The following is a 14,719-nucleotide window of genomic DNA, read 5'->3' on the forward strand; positions in this document are numbered from 1 at the left end:
ATAAATTGCAAAAGCAAATTCTTTCTCCTATCATACTTGAGATACCTTTAGAGTTATTTACTCTTCCCTCTCTCCAGTCCCCTACAGGACTTCTTGCCCAGCAAGAACGCCTGATAGAATGGATATATATCCTTTTTTACAGGGACAAGATCACTTACACTCTCTCTTGATTTGATTGCTAAAATAATTATCAGTGGGAAAAATAAAACTGGATCTCTAATTGGCTCTGATTCTTATAAAATTGTAATTCAGTTCAGTTCAGTTCAGTCACTCAGTCGTGTCCGACTCTCCGCGACCCCATGAATCACAGCACGCCAGGCCTCCCTGTCCATCACCAACTCCCAGAGTTCACTCAAACTCATGTCCAGAGAGTTGGCGATGCCATTCAGGTATCTCATGCTCTGTTTTCCCCTTCTCCTCCCGCCCCCAACCTTTCCCAGCATCAGAGTCTTTTCCAGTGAGTTAACTCGTCGCTTGAGGTGGCCAAAGTTTTGGAGTTTCAGCTTTAGCATCAGTGCTTCCAATGTAGTTCAGTTCAGTTCAGTCGCTCAGTCGTGTCCGACTCTCCGCCACCCCATGAGTCACAGCACGCCAGGCCTCCCTGTCCATCACCAAATCCCGGAGATCACTCAAATTCATGTCCACAGAGTCGGCGATGCCATTCAGATATCTCATGCTCTGTTTTCCCCTTCTCCTCCCGCCCCCAACCTTTCCCAGCATCAGAGTCTTTTCCAGTGAGTCAACTCGTCGCATGAGGTGACCAAAGTATTGCAGCTTCAGCTTTAGCATCAATCCCTCCAATGAACATCCAGGATTGATTTCCTCTAGAATGGACTGGTTGGATCTCCTTGCAGTATAAGGGACTCTCAAGAGTCTTCGCCAACACCACAGTTCAAAAGCATCGATTCTTCAGCGATCAGCTTTCTTCACAGTCCAACTCTCACATTCATACATGACCACGGGAAAAACCATTGCCTTGACTAGACGGACCTTGGTTGGCAAAGTAATGTCTCTGCTTTTTAAAATACTATCAAGGTAGTACCTATTAGTAAATCTCAATTTGAGAGTGGTTTGCAAACTTCTACTATCTTCCAAATAGCCTTCTGAAAATATTCTGGAAATTTTCATTTCATTATCCTTTAACACACTTTGCAATTTCTTCAAAAGTATTGAATATATTATCTGTCGCATTGTCACATCACAACCTATACCTCAAGCTGATGTTTTTATTATATCAGTTCAGTTCAGTGGCTCAGTTGTGTCGGACTCTCCGCCACCCCATGGATCACAGAACATCTGGCCTCCCTGTCCATCACCAACTCCAGGAGTTCCCTCTAACTCATGTTCACAGAGTCGGTGATGCCATCCAACCATCTCATTCTCGGTCGTCCCTTTCTCCTCCCGCCGCCAAGATTTCCTAGCATCAGAGTCTTTTCCAGTGAGTCAACTCATCGCATGAGGTGGCCAAAGTATTGGAGTTTCAACTTTAGCATCAGTCCTTCCAATGACACCCAGGATTGATCTCCTTCAGAATGGACTGGTTGGTTCTCCTTGCAGTCCAGGGGCCTCTCAAGAGACTTCTCTAGCACCACTGTTCAAAAGCATCAATTCTTTGGCGATCCGCCTTCTTCACAGTCCAACTCTCCATCCAAACATGACCACAGGAAAAACCATAGTCTTGACTAGACGGACCTTGGTTGGCAGAGTCATGTCTCTGCATTTTAATATGTTATCAAGGTTGGTCATAGCTTTCCTTCCGAGGAGTAAGCGTCTTTTATTTTCATGGCTGCAGTCAGTATCTGCTGTGATTTTGGAGCTCCCCCCCCCCCAAATAAAGTCTGACACTGTTTCCACTGTTTTTCCATTTATTTCCCATGAAGTGATGGGACCAGATGCCATGATCTTAGTTTTCTGAATGTTGAGCTTCAAGCCAACCTTTTCACTCTCCTCTTTCACTTTCATCAAGAGGGTTTTTAGCTTCTCTTCACTTTCTGCCATAAGGGTAGTGTCATCTGCATATCTGTGGTTATTGATATTTCTTCCAGCAACCTTGATTCCATCTTGTACTTCGTCCAGCCCAGCGTTCCTCATGATGTACACTGCATAGAAGTTAAATAAGCAAGCTGACAATATACAGCCTTGACGTAGTCCTTTTCCTACTTGCAACCAGTCTGTTGTTCCATGTACAGTTCTGACTGTTGCTTCCTGACCTGCATACAGGTTTCTCAAGAGGCAGGTCAGGTGGTTTGATATTCCCATCTCTTTCGGAATGTTCCACAGTTTATTGTGATCCACAGAGTCAAAGGCTTTGGCATAGTCAATGAAGCAGAAATAGATGCTCTTCTGGAACTCTCTTGCTTTCTCCATGATCCAGGGATGTTGACAATTTGTTCTCTGGTGCTTCTATGTTTTCTAAAACCTGCTTGAACATCTGGGAATTCACGGTTCATACAATGCTGAAGCCTGGCTTGGAGAATATTGAGCATAACTTTACTAGCGTGTGAGATGAGTGCAATTGGTGCAGTCTTTTGAGTACTCTTTGGCATTGCCTTTCTTTGGGACTGGAATGAAGACTGACCTTTTCCACTCCTGTGGCCACTGCTGAGTTTTCCAAATCTGCTGGCATATTGAGTGCAGCACTTTCTCAGCATCATCTTTCAATATTTGAAATAGCTCAACTGGAATTCCATCACCTCCACTAGCTTTGTTCGTAGTGATGCTTTCTAAGGCCCACTTGACTTCACATTCCAAGATGTCTGGCTTTAGGTCAATGATCACGTTATCGCGACTATCTTGGTCGTGAAGATATTTTTTGTACATTTCTTCTTTGTATTTTTGCCACCTCTTCTTAATATTGTCTGCTTCTGTTATGTCCATACCATTTCTGTCCTTTATCGAGCCCATCTTTGCATGAAATGTTCCCTTGATATCTCTTATTTTCTTGAAGAGATCTGTTGTCTTTCACATTCTATTATTTTCCTCTATTTCTTTGCATTGATCACTGAGGAAGGCTTTCTTATCTCTCCTTCCTATTCTTTGGAACTCTGCATTCAGATGTTTATATCTTTCCTTTACTCCTTTGCTTTTCATTTCTCTTCTTTTCACAGCTATTTGTAATGCCTCCTCAGACAGTCATTTTGCTTTTTTGCATTTCTTTCCCATGGGGATGGTCTTGGTCCCTGTCTCCCGTACAGTGTCACGAACCTCCGTCCAGAGTTCATCAGGCACTCTCTCTATCAGATCTAGTCCCTTAAATCTATTTCTCACTTCCACTGTAGAATTGGCGTCTCCAGCAACGCAGACATGAGAGACGCCATCCCCGGCGCAACCGACCACGAAAGAGGAGCGGCCGTGAGGAGGTACCCCAAGACTGAGGCCAGGGCCAGTGGCCGAGAGGAGCTACCCCACCACCAATAGGACGTGGCTGCGTGGGCGCAGGAGGGCCAAGAGGATCTACTCCACCTTCAAGGTCAGGAGGGGCGTCCTTGAGGAAATACCTCTCATCCAAGTTAAGCTGCAGTGGCTGCACTTTCTTGGAGCAGCTGTGAAGAGATATCCCGTGCCCAAGGTAAGAGAAATCCAAATAAGACGGTAGGTATTGCGAGGGGGCATCAGAGGGCAGAAACACTGAAATCATAATCATGGGAAGCTAGTCGATCTGATCACATGGACCACAGCTGAATGTGGTCCACTGGAGAAGGGAATGGCAAACCACTTCAGTATACTTGCCTTGAGAACCCCATGAATGGTATCAAAGGGCAAATTGATAGGATACTGAATGAGGAATTCCCCAGGTCGGTAGGTGCCCAGTATGCTACTGGATATCAGTGGAGAAATAACTCTAGAAGAATGAAGGGATGGAGCAGAAGCAAAACCAATACCAATTTGTGGATGTGACCGGTGATAGAAGCAAGGTCCGGTGCTGTAAAGAGCAATATTGCATAGGAACCTGGAATGTTAGGTCCATAAATCAAGGCAAATTGGAAGTGGTCAACAGGAGATGGCAAGAGTGAACATAGACATTCTAGGAATCATTGAATTAAAATGGACTGGAATGGGTGAACTTAACTCAGATGACCATCATATCTACTACTGTACTACTGTGGGCAGGAATCCCTTAGAAGAAATGGAGGAGCCTTCATGGTCAACAAAAGAGTCCGAAACACAGTACTTGAATGCAATCTTAAAAACGACAGAATGATTTCTGTTCGTTTCCAAGGCAAACCATTCAATATTACAGTATTCCAGGCCTATGTCCCAACCAGTAACGCTGAAGAAGCCGAAATTGAACGGTTCTATGAAGACCTACAAGACCTTTACACCTGGAGTAACAGGCAAATTTGGCCTTGGAACACGGAATGAAGCAGGGCAAAGGCTAATAGGGTTTTGTCAAGAGAATGCACTGGTCATAGCAAACACCCTCTTCCAATTCCAACACAAGGGAAGACTCTACACATGGACAACACCAGATGGTCAACACCGAAATCAGATTGATTATATTCTTTGCAGCCAAAGATGGAGTAGCTGTATAGAGTCAGAGAAAACAAGACTAGGAGCTGCCTGTGGCTCAGATTATGAACTCCTTATTGCCAAATTCAGACTTAAATTGAAGAAAGTACGGAAAACCTCTAGACCATTCACATATGACCTAAACCAAATCCCTTGTGATTGTACAGATTTTTATATAGACGGGACTAAAAATGTTAAAGTCTCATTCTGGTCTCTCGAAGAGTATAACGTTCTTTATACTAAATCCCACTCTTCTCAACAAAATGAATTATATGCTCTCATTCAGGTTATTCACCTACATCCTTACCATATTAATATAGTTTATAATTTTTTATATCCAATATTTATTACAATCTATCGAAACTTCAATCATAAATTCTAATCAGTCTATTATTCAACATTTTATCGAACTACAATCTCTTATTAAGAACTGCACTTCCTCTACTCATATTACCCATATCTGAGCACATTCTTGTTTTCTGGCCCTGTGGCTCATGGCAACGAACAAGCTGATAAGCTTGTCGTTTTGCTACTCCTGAAGAGCCACATGATCTATTTTGCAATAATGATGGTTCATTCCACCAAATTTGGAAAATTCCATACTGCCATGCTAAAGAAATTATTATTAGTTGCCCTACTTGAAGGCCCTTACATCTTCGATCTATTGCGCAAGGCATTAATGCTCAAAGATTACATCCTAACGAACTATGACCAATGGGTGTAATGCATTGTCCTGAAATTTCTCGCTCTTCCTTCTTATATGTCTCAATCCACACAAATTCCTTTTTAATATGGTCACACCTCTTCAAGATGAGGCTACACAACATGTTGTAACCCACCTGTTAACTTGTTTTCCTATAATGGGAACACCTAGTTCTATAAAAACAGAAAAAAAGCCCTGCCTATATTTCTAGGCAATTCAAACAATTCCTACAATCATTTTCTATTAAATATATAACAAGCATCCCTTATAATCCACAAACAATTTTTTTTTAACTGGAAACTGTAACACTTTATTTTATTTTTTTTATTGGAGGCGAATAACTTTACATTAATATATTGGTTGGTGTTGCCATACGTTGACACGAATCTTCCACGGTTGTGCAAGTGTTCCCTTTCTTGAACCCCCAGCCCATCTCCCTCTTCCCTATATCCTCCCTCCAGGTCATCCCCATACACCAGCCCCAAGCATCCTGTATCATGCCTCGAACCTGGACTGGTGATTCAGTTCAAATAATATACATGTTACAATGCCATTTTCCCAAATCATCCCACCATCACCCTCTCCCCCAGAGTCCCAAAGACTGTTCTATACACTTATGTCTCTTTTGCTGTCTCGTATACAGGGTTTAGGCTACCATCTTTCTAAATTCCCTATATATGCATTGGTATACTGTATTGATGTTTTTCTTTCTGGCTTACTTCACTGTGTAAAATAGACTCCAATTTCATCCACCTCATTGGAACTGACAAAAAATGCATTTTTTTGATGGCTGAAAAATACTCCATTGTGTAGATGTACCAGAGCTTTCTGACACATGCATCTGCAGATGGACATCTCGGTTGCTTCCATGTTCTCCCTATTATAAGCAGTGCTGCAATGAACATTGGAGTACATGTGTTTCTTTCATTTCCGGTTTCCTCAGTGTGTAAGACCAGGAGTGGATTTGCTGGATCATATATCAGTTCTATTTCCAGTTTTTTGAGGAATCTCCACACTGTTCTCCATAGTGGCTGTACTAGTTTGCATTCCCTCCAACAGTGTAAGAGAGTTCCCTTTTCTCCATACCCCCTCCAGCATTTATTTGCATGTAGACTTTTGGATAGCAGCCATTCTGACTGGTGTGAAATGGTATCTCATTGTGGTTTTGATTTGCATTTCTCTGATTATGAGGGATATTGAGATTTTTTCATGTGTTTGTTAGCCATCTGTTTGTCTTCTTTGGAGAAATGTCTGTTTAATTCTTTGGCCCATTTTTTAATTGGGTCTTTTATTTTTCCGGAATTGAGCTGTAGGAGCTGCTTGTATATTTTGGAGATTAATTCTTTGTCAGTTGATTCAGTGGTATTAATTTCTCCAAATCTGAAGTCTGTGTTTATACCTTGCTTACAGTTTCCTTTGCTGTGCAGAATCTTTTCATTTTAATTAGGTCCCATTTGTTTATTTTTGCTTTTATTTCCAATATTCTGGGAGGTGGGTCTTGGAGGATCCTGCTGTGATTTATGTCAGAGAGTGTTTTGCCTACGTTCTCCTCTAGGAGTTTTAGAGTTTCTGGTCTTACATTTAGTTCTCTAATCCATTTTGAGTTCATTTTGGTGTATGGTGTTAGGAAGTGTTCTAGTTTCATTCTTTTACAAGCGGCTGACCAGTTTTACAAGCACCACTTGTTAAATAGACTGTCTTTACTCCTTTTTATTTTTTTGCCTCCTTTGTCAAAGATAAGGTGTCTAAAGGTGTATGGATTTATCTCTGGGCCTTCTATTTTGTTCCATTGATTTATATTTCTGTCTTTATGAGAGTACCATATTATCTTGATGAATGTGGCTTTGTAGTAGAGCCTGAAGTCTGGCAGGTTAATTCCCCCAGTTCCATTCTTCTTCCTCAAGATTACTTTAGCTCTTCGAGGTTTTTGTATTTCTATACAAATTGTGAGATTATTTGTGCTAGTTCTGTGAAAAATATCGTTGGAAGCTTGATAGCGATTGCATTGAATTTATACATTACTTTGGGTAGTATACTCATTTTTACTATATTTATTCTTCCAATCCACGAACACGGCATATTTCTCCATCTATTAATGTCCTCTTTGTTTACTTTTACAAGTGTTTAATAATTTTCTATGTACAAATCTTTTGTTTCCTTAGGTAGATATATTTCTAAGTATTTAATTCTTTTCGTTGCAACAAAGAATGGAATAGTTTCCATAATTTCTCTTTCTATTTTCTCATTAAGTATATAGGAATGCAAGGGATTTCTGTGTGTTGATTTTACATCCTGCAACTTCACTGTATTCACTGATTAGCTCTGGTAGTTTTCTGGTAGAGTCTTTAGGGTTTTCTGTGTAGAGGATCATGTCATCAGTGAACAGTGAAATTTTACTTCTTCTTTTCCAATTTGTATTCCTTTTATGTCTTTTTCTGCTCTGATTGCTGTAGCCAAAACTTCCAGAACTATGTTGAACGGTAGTGGTGATAGTGGGCACCCTTGTCTTGTTCCTGACTTTAGGGGAAATGCTTTCAGTTTTTCACCATTGAGGATAATGTTTTCTGTGGGTTTGTTATATATAGCTTTTATTATGTTGAGGTATGTCCCTTCTATTCCCACTTTTGGAAGGTTTTTATCATAAATGGATGTTGAATTTTGTCGAAGGCTTTCTCTGCATCTACTGAGATAATCATATGATTTTTATTTTTCAGTTTGTTAATGTGGTGTATTACATTGATTGATTTGCGGATATTGAAGAATGCTTGCATGCCTGGGGTAAAGCCACTTGATCATAATGTATGATCTTCTTAATGTGCTGTTGGATTCTGATTGCTAGAATTTTGTTAAGAATTTTTGCATCTATGTTCATCAGTGATATTGGCCTGTAGTTTTCTTTTTTGTGGGATCTTTACCAGGTTTGGGATTAGGGTGATGGTGCCCTCATAGGATGAGTTTGGAAGTTTCCCTTCCTCAGCAATTTTCTGGAAGAGTTTGAGTAGAATAAGTGTTAGCTCTTCTCTAAATTTTTGGTAGAATTCAGCTGTGAAGCCGTCTGGCCCTGGGCTTTTGTTTGCTGGAAGATTTCTGATTACAGCCTCTAATTCCTTGCTTGTGATGGGTAGGCAGGCCTCCCTGCCTCCCTACCCATACCCCGCCTGCTAGAGGGTGGTGCGGGCATCTGTGCCGCCTCTCTGCTGAGAGTTTCCTTTGGGCACTTAGTCTGTGGGTTTTAATTATTTATTTAATTATTAATTAAATATTTATGTATGTATACGTTTTTCTCCCAGTTATGTGGCCCTCTGAAGTTCCAAGGCTCGCCACAGACACACCAGTGTTTCCAGGTGTTAGTTACCTTCTTTTTTTTTTTTTTTTCTTTTCTTTCTTTAAGCCTCCCTTCCTAGGACGGAGCTCTGTCTCTCCCTCTTTTGACTCTCTTTTTATCTTTTATACTATTTCCTGCCTCCTTTCGAAGATTATGGGCTGCTTTTCTGGGTGCCTGATGTCCTCTGCCGGTATTCAGAAGTTGTTTTATGGGATTTACTCAGCGTTCAAATGTTCTTTTGCTGATTTTGTGGGGGAGAAAATTGTCACCCTGTCCTATTCCTCTGCCATCTTCCTGTGCTCCCTAAACTCTCCACAAGCACAAATTAAAAAAGTAAATAAAGAGGGGGAACACACAGGATAATTTTTGTGTTCCTTATCCAGAGCAGACTTTCAGTTCAGTTCAGTTCAGTTCAGTTCAGTTCAGTCGCTGGTTCAGTTGTTTCCGATTCTTTGTGACCCCATGAATCCCAGTGCGTCAGGCCTCCCTGTCTATCTCCAACTCCCTGAGTTCACTCCAACCCATGTCCATCAAGTCGGTGATACCATCAAGAAATCTCATTCTCTGCTGTCTCCTTCTACTCCCGCCCACAATCCCTCCCATCATCAATGTCTTTTCAGGTGAGTCAACTCTTCACATGAGGTGGCCAAAGTATTGGAGTTTCTGCTTCAGCATCAGTCCTTCCAATGAACACCCAGGACTGATCTTCTTTAGAATGGACTGGTTGGATCTCCTTGCATTCAAGGGATTCTCAAGAGTCTTCACCACCACAGTTCAAAAGCATAAATTCCACGGCTACAAGCTTTCTTCACAGTCCAACTCTCACATCCATACATGACCACTGGAAAAACCATAGCCTTGATTTGAGGGACCTTGGTTGGCAAAGTAATGTCCATGCTTTTTAATACGCTATCTAAATTCCAATGCAATATATTCTCTAATCTTAAAATTATCATTAATGCAGCTTTGTTTGTTTTAAATTTTTTAAACTTATCGCAAGGAGATATTTTGACAAAAGCAGAAAACCGTTTCCTGGAACTGAAGGACACTTCTCTTCCTCTATCTATTTTGTATCAAGACGGGGTGACTAAACAACGGATATGGAAAATTAATATTACCAGGATAGGGATAAGCTTGTATTTCTCCAGGTGGATCCAACGAAGTCATTTGGTTCCCTCTTCAGAAGATTCACCCATGGAAGCTAAGATAGGGAGAAAAAGGTGAAATCCCCGGGAGGAGGAGATCTCAGTACAAGCCATGGCGGCTTTTAAACTTTCTAAGAAATGTCACACTCAACGTCATCGACCTCATGATCTCCCTACTTGGAGACAGATATAAACTCTTATTAATCAACCTGAAAATCTGGGTTCTCAACAGGAAATGACCTGGGATTCTGAGAATATTTTTGTGGCTACACTTGCTTTCCTTGCTTTTGCTTTCCCCGCTCAGGCTGGCTTGAATAATCACACTTATAGGGCTTATATACCTAAGCCCCAGTTATTGCAAGTTGTAGAATGGACAGATATAGGACCTGTCATATCCACTAATGACACAGTACATACGCCTTCTCCTTGGAGATTTGAGGGGTCGTCTCCTCTCTTCCTGAGGAAGATGGAAGACTAATAAACATTTCTCTAGGCTATGAAATCCTTCCTTTGTGCATGGGCCCAGCAGAATTATGTATTAATGTTAGTCAACAAAAGTGGACTTTCATCCTGCCTCCAACAAAGAATTTCAGTACATTGCTTGGACTGTTTACTACCCTGTCCCTTTATGAAAACCATGTCAATACTACCAAATCTTTCGGACAAGGACAAAAGTTGAAATGTAAGGGGTTTACGTATAAGGACTTTACATATATTCCTGTTTACTGGGGTAGATGTCAAGCTATATCAGGGAAATTAATGTTTTTGGCCAATTACACCATTGTTGATTGGGGAACCCAATCATCTAACTGCTCAGATGATCTTAATAATACAATGTGTGATATGCTGCTCAAGAAGAATGGAAGATTACCAATAGTTCAATGGAAAACTTCCATGACAAAGGCCTCTTTGGCTGGACTGACAGTGAAAGGGCAACTCCTCGCCCTCGAATCATCCTCAATATAAGAATTGGATCTGAACAACAGGACATTTGGAAACATGATGCACATACTTAAAAACTTGGAACTTGGACTGGATATGCCACAGGGACCAGTCGTTGTCATAGTAACTCTTCCTTCCGTTATAATCATTCATATTTTATACAAGCTTCCATCCCCCTTCCTTTTGTTATAACCATAGGGAACTCACAATTTAATAAGACTTTTTGTTCTGTCACTTGTATAGATTGCAAATTGTATAGTTGTCTAAATTCCTTTTAAAAAATGAATCCGTTTTGATTCTTCGATCTCGGTGTAGTCTGTGGTTACCAAGTAGATCTCCAAATACCCTGGGAAGAAGGTCCCATGGTAGGACTTGCCTCCCGGTTACTCTCTAAATTACTCCAATGATCTAAGCGATTCATTGGATGGCTAATTCTTGGCATTTTGGGATTTATAGCCATTTGCATCACTGCTGCAGTTGCAGGCATTGCTTTACAAACCTCAATTCAAACCCAAAACTTTATTCAAATTTGGACTAAAGATGCTGATACTATGTGGGCCACCCAGGCTCAGATGGATGAGGACGTTCAGGATAAAATACAAGAATTAAAAACAGGCATCCAGTGGGTCAGAGAACAATTAATACATTTTAAAAAGCAAGTATTATTAAAATGTGATTGGACAGTTTTACATTACTCCTGTTTGGTTCAACAATAGTGCTTACAACTGGGAACAAATCAAGTTTCATTTACAAGGTACACATAATAATGCTTCTTAAATATACAATTGTTGCAAGAGAAAATCTTTGAACTCTTCTCTAAGAGTCTATCCTCTTCCAAAAATTTGGAAACCTTAGCTGATCAGCTAGCTGATCAATTATCTGGGTTAGTCACTTGAGGATGATTTCAAAGCATTACACTTCGTATTGGATCTGGTGCTATAAAGCTGATAATTATCATGGCGATTAGTATCTGTAGTATACTGATGCCTTTCAACAAAAATGTTCAAACTAAACAGACTCAATTGGTCAGTGCCTTTTTCACAGAAGCATATGCAGTCACCCCCAATTATGAAAAAAATAAAACAGGGAGAATAGCCAGGGGACGTTCAACTTTAAGGGATCCAATAGGTTTTATTTCTTTGTGTAACATTTCTCAAGGACTCTGTTCATTCTCAGTTCCTGTGAAACAGGGACGAGCAGAGCTGCATGCAGTCCTCAGTACTGGGATCATGGGAGAGAACACCTGCTTGGATTCCCTTCAGTGTCTCCCTTCAGTGACCTTGAACGTAAAGGATTATCCATTTTGTTGCAACTGGTGGAATTTCATTATTTTTCATGGCAGAATGATAATTTTATTATAGATATATAAGCATGCGTTTCTGCCAAAAAATAAAGCACGCTTGTTTCACTCGAGTCTTCTGTCCCATGCATCCTTCTTCTTGTCAACTCCAGTCACCAGATCCTGGTTTACGAAGACCGTGACATCGGTCTAGTTGAGTGATGACACCATCATGATTGTCTGGTCATGAAGAGTATCTTTGTTGAGTTCTTCTGTGTATTCTTGACACCTTTTAATTGTTGCTGTTTCTGTTAGGTCCCCAATATTTCTGACCTTTGTGGTGCACTTCTTTATATGAAATCTTCCCATGGTATCTTTAATTTTCTTGAAGTGATCTCTAGTCTATCTGATTCTATTGTTAACCTCTCTTTCTTGGCATTGATCAATGAGGAACGTTTTCTTATCTGCCCTACTTATTCTTCAATATTCTACATTCAAATAGGTATATCTTTCCCATTCTCATTTCACTTCCACTTCTCTCTCTCCTTTTTCTTTTTTTCTTATTCTCAGCTAATGTAAGGTGTCTTCGAAAACCATTTTGCCCTTGTGCATTTCTTTGTCTTGGGGATAGTCTTCATTGCTGCTCCTGTACAATGTCACGAACCACTGCCCTTAGTTCTACAAGAACTCTATTAGATTTCCAATTATAATCAAAAGGGCTTTTATTTAGATCACACCAGAATGATCTAGGGATTTTCCCTACTTTTGTTGAAATCAGTCTGAATGTTTCAGCATGAGCTGATGATCTGAGCCACAGTCAGCTCCCGGTTTGTTTTGGATGGCTACATTAAGCTTCTCTATCTTCAGCTGTAAAGCATATAATCAGTTTGATTTTGGTATTAACCGTCTTCTTGTGTGCATGTGTAGAGTCGTCTCATGTGTTGTTGGAAAAAGTTTCCTATGACGGTCCCTTGTCTTGGCAGAACAGTGTTAGACATTGCCCTGGTTCATTTTGTAGCCAAAGGCCAAACTTGTCTATGACTCTAGCTATTTCTTAATGTCCTACTTTTGCATTCCAGTCCCCAATGATGCAAATAATATCTTTATGTGTGTGTGTGTGTGTTAGTTCTAGAAGATCCTATTGGTAAACATAGAACCACTCAGCTTCAGCTTCTCACCGACCTTCAGCTCAATTTCTACTTCAACATTGCTGGTCAGGACATAGATTTGGATTATTGTGCTATTGCATAGTTTGTCTTGAGAATCAGCAGAGATCTTTCTGCCATTCTTGAGAATGCACCCAAGAACTGCATTTCACACACTTTTGTTGACTGTGAGTGATACACCGTTTCTTCTCTAGGGATTCTTGCTCACTGTGGTAGATAAAATGGTCATCTCAATTAAATTTGCCCATTCCAGTCAATTTTATTTCACTGGTTCCTGAAAGGTTGATGTTCACCGTTGACATCCCCTGTTTGACGAATTCCAAGTTAACTTGTATCGTGGGCCTAACTTTCTAAGTTCCTATGCACTATTGTTCTTTACAGAATGAGACTTTACTTCCATCATCAGTCACTACCACAGCTGGGTGTTTTTTTGTTTGTTTTTTACTCTGGTTTCATCTCTTCATTACTTTTGGAGTTACTTCTCCACTGATTTCCAGAAGCATATTAGGACACCTACCAACCCGGGGAGTTCATCTTTCAGTGTCCATTCTGTTTGCCTTTTCATACTATTCATGGGGTTTCAAGGCAAAATACTGAAGCTGTGCCATTCACTTCTCCATTGGCCCACGTTTTCTCAGAACCCTCCATCATAACCCATCCATCCCGGATGGCCCTACAGAGTCCGACTCATAGTTTCATTGCATTAGACAAGACTGTGGTCCAGTGCATCAGTTTGATTAGTTTTCTGTGGTTGTGGTTTCCATTACGTCTGCCCTCTAACGGATAAGCATAAAAGGCTTATAGAAGCTTTCTGATGGGAGGGACAGACTGTGAGTGAACCTGAGTCTTGTTTAGATAGGTGGGGCCATGTTCAGTAAAGCTTTAATCCGATTTTCTGTTGCGGGGATGGGTGGGGAGGGCTGTGTTCCAGCCCTGTTGTTTGAACTGAGGACAAACTTTGGTATGAGAAATGTACTTGTGATCTTCTTCAAAAGGGCTTGTTCAAGCACTGTTGTATACAGTGCCCCTGATCTTCCTGTAGCCCACTCTCGGCCCACACTTACAGGCAAATCTGGCTCAGGATTTTGTGGGGACACTGCTCCTTATGCTTGGTTCCTGGTGCACACAAGATTTTGTTTGTGCCCTGCAACTGCTTCAGTTCTGTGGAAGTTCTGTAATCAAGTCCTCCAAAGTCAAATTTCCTGTGGGGTTCTCAATCCCTTTGCCAGACCCCCAGGTGAGGAATTGTGCAGTGCTCCTAGAACTTCCTTAACAGTACGAGAATTTTTTCGGCATATTTATTTTTCAATTTGTGGATGTCTGCTAGCTGGCTTTATTGTGGATTGAATGGAAAACTCCTCCAAGAGGGCATATGCCATAAACTGCATGACCCAGGTCTGTAGCAGCCAGAGACCCTCTCCCCTGTCAGGCTACTGCTGACCCATGCCTCTGCAGGAGACACTCAATCACTGAAAGACAAGTCTCACTCTGTGTCTGGAAGTCTCTTCGTATTGGTGCACAAAATGTTTTCTATGAGCCCTCTGAGTGTGGCTGGAAGGTTTTGATGATAAACACAAAGTCACCCCTCCTACAGTCTTCTTGGGATGTCTCCTTCCCCACTGGACATGGTGTACATCTTTTTGGTGTGGC

Source organism: Moschus berezovskii, chromosome Y (genome assembly GCF_049115385.1).
Source record: "Moschus berezovskii isolate FMDL1 chromosome Y, NW_MosBer_1.0, whole genome shotgun sequence".
In the NCBI taxonomy this organism is placed as follows: domain Eukaryota; kingdom Metazoa; phylum Chordata; class Mammalia; order Artiodactyla; family Moschidae; genus Moschus; species Moschus berezovskii.